We start from the raw sequence: 5,938 nt of genomic DNA on the forward strand, positions 1-5,938 counted from the left end.
CATTTTGCATAAGAAAAGTCCCAGAGGCAGAGGTATAAAGCTTCCTGTCTTATTTCAGGTTCAGAATATATGAGATGTAGATCATACATTCTCTAGTGCAGATTAACTATGAGGGAGGGAAGTCAGGGAGGGTGGGGGGAAAGTCAATGATAAAACCAACGTGGACTAGGCCATCTCCAAGAACACTTGGCACTTGTACATATTAACTGTCATTGCAGTAATAATGATGAAATAACAGTAGCCATTCATTTAGTGACTATGTTTTGCTGAGTGCCCTCTCTCTCGTACACTATATATATATGTGTATATATATATATATATATATATATATATATATATATATGTATATGCATATGTATATAATGTACCCATAAATACATATTGACAATTTTTCCTCTTGGAAAAATATGTGACAGATATTAGAAGCCCCTCCATTTGCCTTACAACGTTCATTTCTGGGACTTCCCTGGTAGTTCAGTGGTTAAGAATCTGCCTGCCAATGCAGAGGACAGGGGTTTGATCCCTGGACCAGGAAGATCCCACATGCTGTGGAGCAACGAAGCCCATGCGCCACAACTACTGAGCCTGCACGCTAGAGCCCATGAACCATAACTACTGAGCCCACGTGCCACTACTACTGAAGCCCGCGAGCCTAGATCCTGGGCTCTGAAACAAGAGAAGCCACTGCAATGAGAGGCCCATGCACTGCAACGAAGAGTAGCCCCTGCTTGCCACAACTAGAGAAAGCCCGCATGCAGCAATGAAGACCCAATGCAGCCAAGAAAAACAAAAAAACAAAAAACAAATTCATTGCTTTCTCTCGGTTTTCCTTCCCTCTTTTTCCCTACCCCAAAATCCTCTTCAGATTTTGATCACCCTCCTTTCCCATCCCTACCACGTTGTAGCCTCATTCCGGCTGAGCGCCCTGTGGTCAGAACTATGGCGTCATCATGTCTCACATCAACCACAAGGGTGACAATAGCGAGTTTAAACCTTTAGATCCTTCTGTCCTCTGTAGGACTGAGCTTGGGACTTGCAAGTCCTCAGCATGGAGTAGTTGTAAAACCAAAACCAAAAGCCAAGAACAAAACTTTCTTCTGCTAATATTACTATCTCTGAGGGTATAACTTGCTACCAGAGGTAAGAGGGGAAAAGGAGTGAGGGGGCTAATAGGTCTTGCTTGGAGCACATTATTTTCTTTATTTTATACATGAGAAAGCACATTTCAGAATAGTTAAATTGGGGACTCGTAAGTGGGGGAAATGTGTTTTGAATTTAGAGCTCTTGGATTAAAAGTTCAGAGATCATATGCCATGTACTTTCTCTTGGCCTCTATTTCCATTTTTCGTCTCAGAGGTCTTTCAAAATTCTGTGTGAATGAACCAGTCTCACCCTTCTACTACCACTGTCTCTGCAGGTCCCAGATGCTTAAGTTGTTGCTAAATGGATGTGGGGCGGGGGAGAAAAGGCAGCTCTGTGTGGGGTGAGGGGAACCACATAGAGCACAGGGAGACACAAGACTATCTATAACGTAGCGGGAAGAAAAACAAGACCTATAAACTGAGAAGGTGATTGCATCAGCTCTTTATAGCTAGAGCTAGGTTAGGTTTTCCCAGCAGAGACCTTAGGTTCCATTTCATGATTCCTGGCACCGCCCCAGCAAAGCATGTGGTTAAGCCACCAGCTGGAGAAGACAGCAGACCTTGTCTCAGGCAATGGGCTGTCCTATGGGACCTGGGCTGTGCCCTCCTCTTCTTTGCTCCTGGGAGACCGGGTGGCTGTCCCTACAGTAATGATCTTCTCACACCCACATCCCCTCCTTTCCAACTCATCCTTCCTTCCCTTCATCTGCCTCCAAAATCCCCCTGCCCTGGCGTGGGAATTAATAAAAGACCCCAAACTTCTGGGCAAAGATACCTCACTCCACTCTTCTACTGCTTCGCCACTAACATTCCATGGTTGTGAGCAGAAGGGAACCGTCTGCACCTCACCACTCTATGGAATGAGGATTGGAGGCCAATTTGGAGAGGATGTTGGAGCCCACAGGGAAAATATCCATAAGCCTCAGGGCAATTGTGCATCAATTGTGTTCTTTCCATTGGGAACACATACAATTCTTTATCCTCGTTTGTGCTCGTTTTCCTCTTAAGTTGTCTACTAATGAATGGAATTGCCATGACAAGGATACAGAGTGCCTTTGATACTTCCAGGTCAGCTATTTGGACAACTAACAGCTGATGCAAAGGCACAACTTATCAGTTACTAGGCTGCCTCAAGTCTGTAAAGGAAAGATATGAAACGAAGACACAAAACCAACCGAGACCCTTGAGAATTGTCAGGAGACAGAGGAAGAGGAGGAACTGAGTACTTAGAGTAGAAAATAAACTACGTCCTGAAGAACTCAAATGAAAAATCAGTATCCAGCTGGTGATGTGGATAACGTGCGGGCTGCTTTCGTATTCACAGCCTTTTATAGCAGAGTCCGTATTAACTTATATTTACAGTCTAAGATCTATTGTGCTGATCAGGGCAGTGGGTCAAAGGAAGAATCTTTAAAAGCCTGGAGGTTAAAATTCTTTCCCTCATAAAACACTAAATCAGAGAAAAGAAAGAGGGAAGAAAATAGAATTAGTACGGGAGGGCTGGAATAGTGCGAGGAAGTTTGGGGGGAAATTTAAGAGAAAAATTAGAGGGTGGGTAGCAGTAGCAGAATAAGTTGCCCTAGATAACAGCCCTGCTGGATGCAAAGAAGAGAAAAATGAGTGAAGAGAATCTTCAGGATGCTGGTCGAGAAGCACATAGTGGAATTGTCCCTTTGGGGCTTCTTTAAGAATCTTAAAACCATTGCTTTTCAAGGTCCTTTTATTATTATTATCATCATCATTGCTGTTGTTGTTATGTGACACTATGTGAAGGTTGGCATGAGGGAATCGACTTTATTTGGCTACCTACACTTAAAGAACTTCACGAGTGGTAGACGGCTCATATGATATTCAAAACCACAAATCCCTTTGGTTTCATTACCACGTGTCTAGTTTTCAGAAAAAAAAATCAAACATATATATTTTAAACTTTTTGTTTCAAAGTGTTCTTTGTAAGTCTTCACAATAGTGATTTCATTAAGATAGTTACTTTATAAAGCATTGCAGATGTCATAATTGTTAACATAATTCACCAGACTCTAGTTAATGGGTACAGTTCACTGAGCTCATTTTATATGGGAAAGGAAATGCCCAAACTGAGTAAAGTAATCCCATCACAGCCTAGCAGAACAAAGGAGATGCTGTTTTCCAGACACTTCAATCAGGCAAAAAAAGAGATACAGAGTTTCTCTCCTCCAGCTGAAGTGCTCCATCAGTAGAAATATTCTGATAAATAAAAATGAGACAGTCAAGACCTAGTGACACTCAAGAGATTCCACATCTGGTAATGCAGTAATGCTTCACCTTCTTTAGCTCTGAAGTCGGAGGATTTTTGTTATTTAATTTTTAAGTATCAAACTTGTGTTTTTTTCAGCAGCAGCATCTTCACTCTGAAATAAGCTGTCTTCTTCACAATGTGATTTTTTACATCGTCAAGCTCAATTTTAATACTAGGCGCACACCACATGACCTTTCTGAAAACTGCTTTTCTTCACAAGCTATGAAGAAGTTCAAGGAGGCATGGTTAAGGCAGAACGGTGGTAGTAAATACTACACAATCATTGGTCGTATTGCAACCTTTGTTTCCAATTTAGTGATCCTGCTGCTGTGGAGTCAGATAGCGACAATGACAACTACATTAGGATTTATTTTTAAACTGGGATTTAGAAGCAACCGAGCTTCCAGATTTTAACTCCTTGGCAGCAAGATCCAACTTCCTCATTCTCACACTGGCCCCTACTTGTCAAAGGGTTAAATAGCTAGCTAGCAAGTATGGTACTGTACCATACTGCCCTTCCGATTGCAGCATGTGGCAGAACTGAAAGGAAAGGAAGTTGTGTTACACATTGAAGGGATGGCGCAAAACACAAGAAGACACCAGGAGAAGATGAAAACGTCACGTGAGGGCTTCGGAGCCCTGTACGCATCCTTCATCACATCATCATGGTACTCGCCAGGCTGGCTTGAATCCCTCTCCAGGAACCACATTTTGCTTCTTTCTCCTCCTCTTGCTTCTGTTTGTCATTGCAAGGCACGGTCAACGAATTGGTCATCTTTTTCAAGTCATCAATTTCCAAAGAAAAACACACCTCTGTATCGAAGGATTCCTAAAACCTGCATGGTATAGTGGCATTTCATATTGTGTAATTTTATCTTTTAGTAACTTTTCAAAACAATTGAAGTCATCTCTTGAAAATGGGCTCAGAGCATGGATTCTTTAAGCTCTATTTATTAACACCAAATGTTTCTTTGGCTAATTTGAGGTCTGACTCTTCCTGTCATTTGTTTAGCCTAGCCCCGGTTTATCTTTTAATTGTTCTCTGGTGTTAGAGCTTTAGGTTCTTCTAAACTCTTTTTATTTTTTCCTGTTGCTGTCCTTTCTTTTTGATTTTTTTTCTCTTTTTTCTTTTCTGAAAAGTTTATTTCTGGTTTTATTTCTTTTTCTTTCCTTTCCCATCGTCACTGTCACCCCATTTATCCTTGAGAGCCATACACCTGCCTTCCCAGCTGTCCCCACCAGCGTACTGCCGGCCCCCACCATCCACATAGGACTCCATGTAAAGCATGTCTGCATCCAGACTGGAGGTTCCAACGTCCCCCTCCAACTCAGGATGCCAACTGCGAGCCCATGTTTTTACCTGTACTTCTGATGGACTGGCTATAAATCAGAGGTTCCCATGACCCCTTCCTTGGGTTCGATTAATTTGCTAGAGTGACTCACAGAACTCAGGAAACTTGTTTACTCACTAAATTACCAGTTTATTACAGAGGGTTTTTAGAGTGGCTTCATTATGTAGGCACAGTGGATGAAATCATTGGCCAGTGGTGATAGAACTTAATCTCCAGCCCCTCTCCCTTCCTCAGAGGTTGGGGTGTGAGTGGAGTGGATGGAATGGGCCTGAAAGTTCCAAACCTCTAATCACAAATTTTGCTCCACTGGTGACCAGGCTGCATCCTTAGGTACAGTCCAAAAGTCACCTCATGAACATAACAAAAGACATCTTTAGCTCTCAACATTTACGAGACTGTAAGCGTTTTAGGAACTCTGTGCCAGAAATGAGGATGAAAACCAAATACATATTTCTTATTATAAGTCTATATCACAGGCTGAAACTGAAGAGGGTCTTGGCCAGCCGGGCCTCTTGGCACCTGTACCAATGGCAGGTCATGCTCAGGATCATTCATGTAGCAAAGTAGCTGGTAGAAAAGCAAGCAGGAAAGATAAGGCTGAACTATGCAATATATCTAATGTCACAGTGGGGTTTACATTTGGCAGAGTTCTGAGAGACATAAATCCCAAGGGAGAAGGAAGGAAGGTAGATGAAAGGATAGTCAGGAACAGAAGGGAGACTTGGGCAATAGAACATTCTGAGTGCCAGTACAGCAAGGCCTCTGGTTGAAGCAGAAACCCATCCCAGAGCCTGAAGATCCCTGGGTCCCTGGGAAAGAATAAGAATTTTTGATAAAGGACACCTGGTGATAAGATGAATGAGGGGGTGATTCATTTGAACTCCAATCAACAGGCATTTATTGAGTTCTTCCCTGTTTGAAGACCACACTTATAACAAAATGACATATATGTCACCCTTTGACACTTATAACAAAATGACATAACAAAATGACTCCTGTATGAGCCATGTTCTTAAAGAGGCTATAATATAGGAGGAGAACCAGAAACCCTACAAGAATTAAGTCAGACTACGATCAGTGTTGAAACAAAAGTGACACACATGACCAAGTACTAGGTGATAACAAAGAAATGTGTTATTTCTGAGGAAAGCACAGGCTTCTGGTTG

The 5,938-nt window shown here is 42.2% G+C and overlaps 1 pseudogene; it reads right to left on the reverse strand.

Moving 5' to 3' along the window:
• Nucleotides 1-4,075: 4,075 nt before the first annotated feature.
• LOC137209282 (eukaryotic translation initiation factor 3 subunit J-like) lies at nt 4,076-4,708 on the reverse strand (annotated as a pseudogene).
• Nucleotides 4,709-5,938: the final 1,230 nt, after the last annotated feature.

This window comes from Pseudorca crassidens, chromosome 2 (assembly GCF_039906515.1).
Source record: "Pseudorca crassidens isolate mPseCra1 chromosome 2, mPseCra1.hap1, whole genome shotgun sequence".
Taxonomy (NCBI): domain Eukaryota; kingdom Metazoa; phylum Chordata; class Mammalia; order Artiodactyla; family Delphinidae; genus Pseudorca; species Pseudorca crassidens.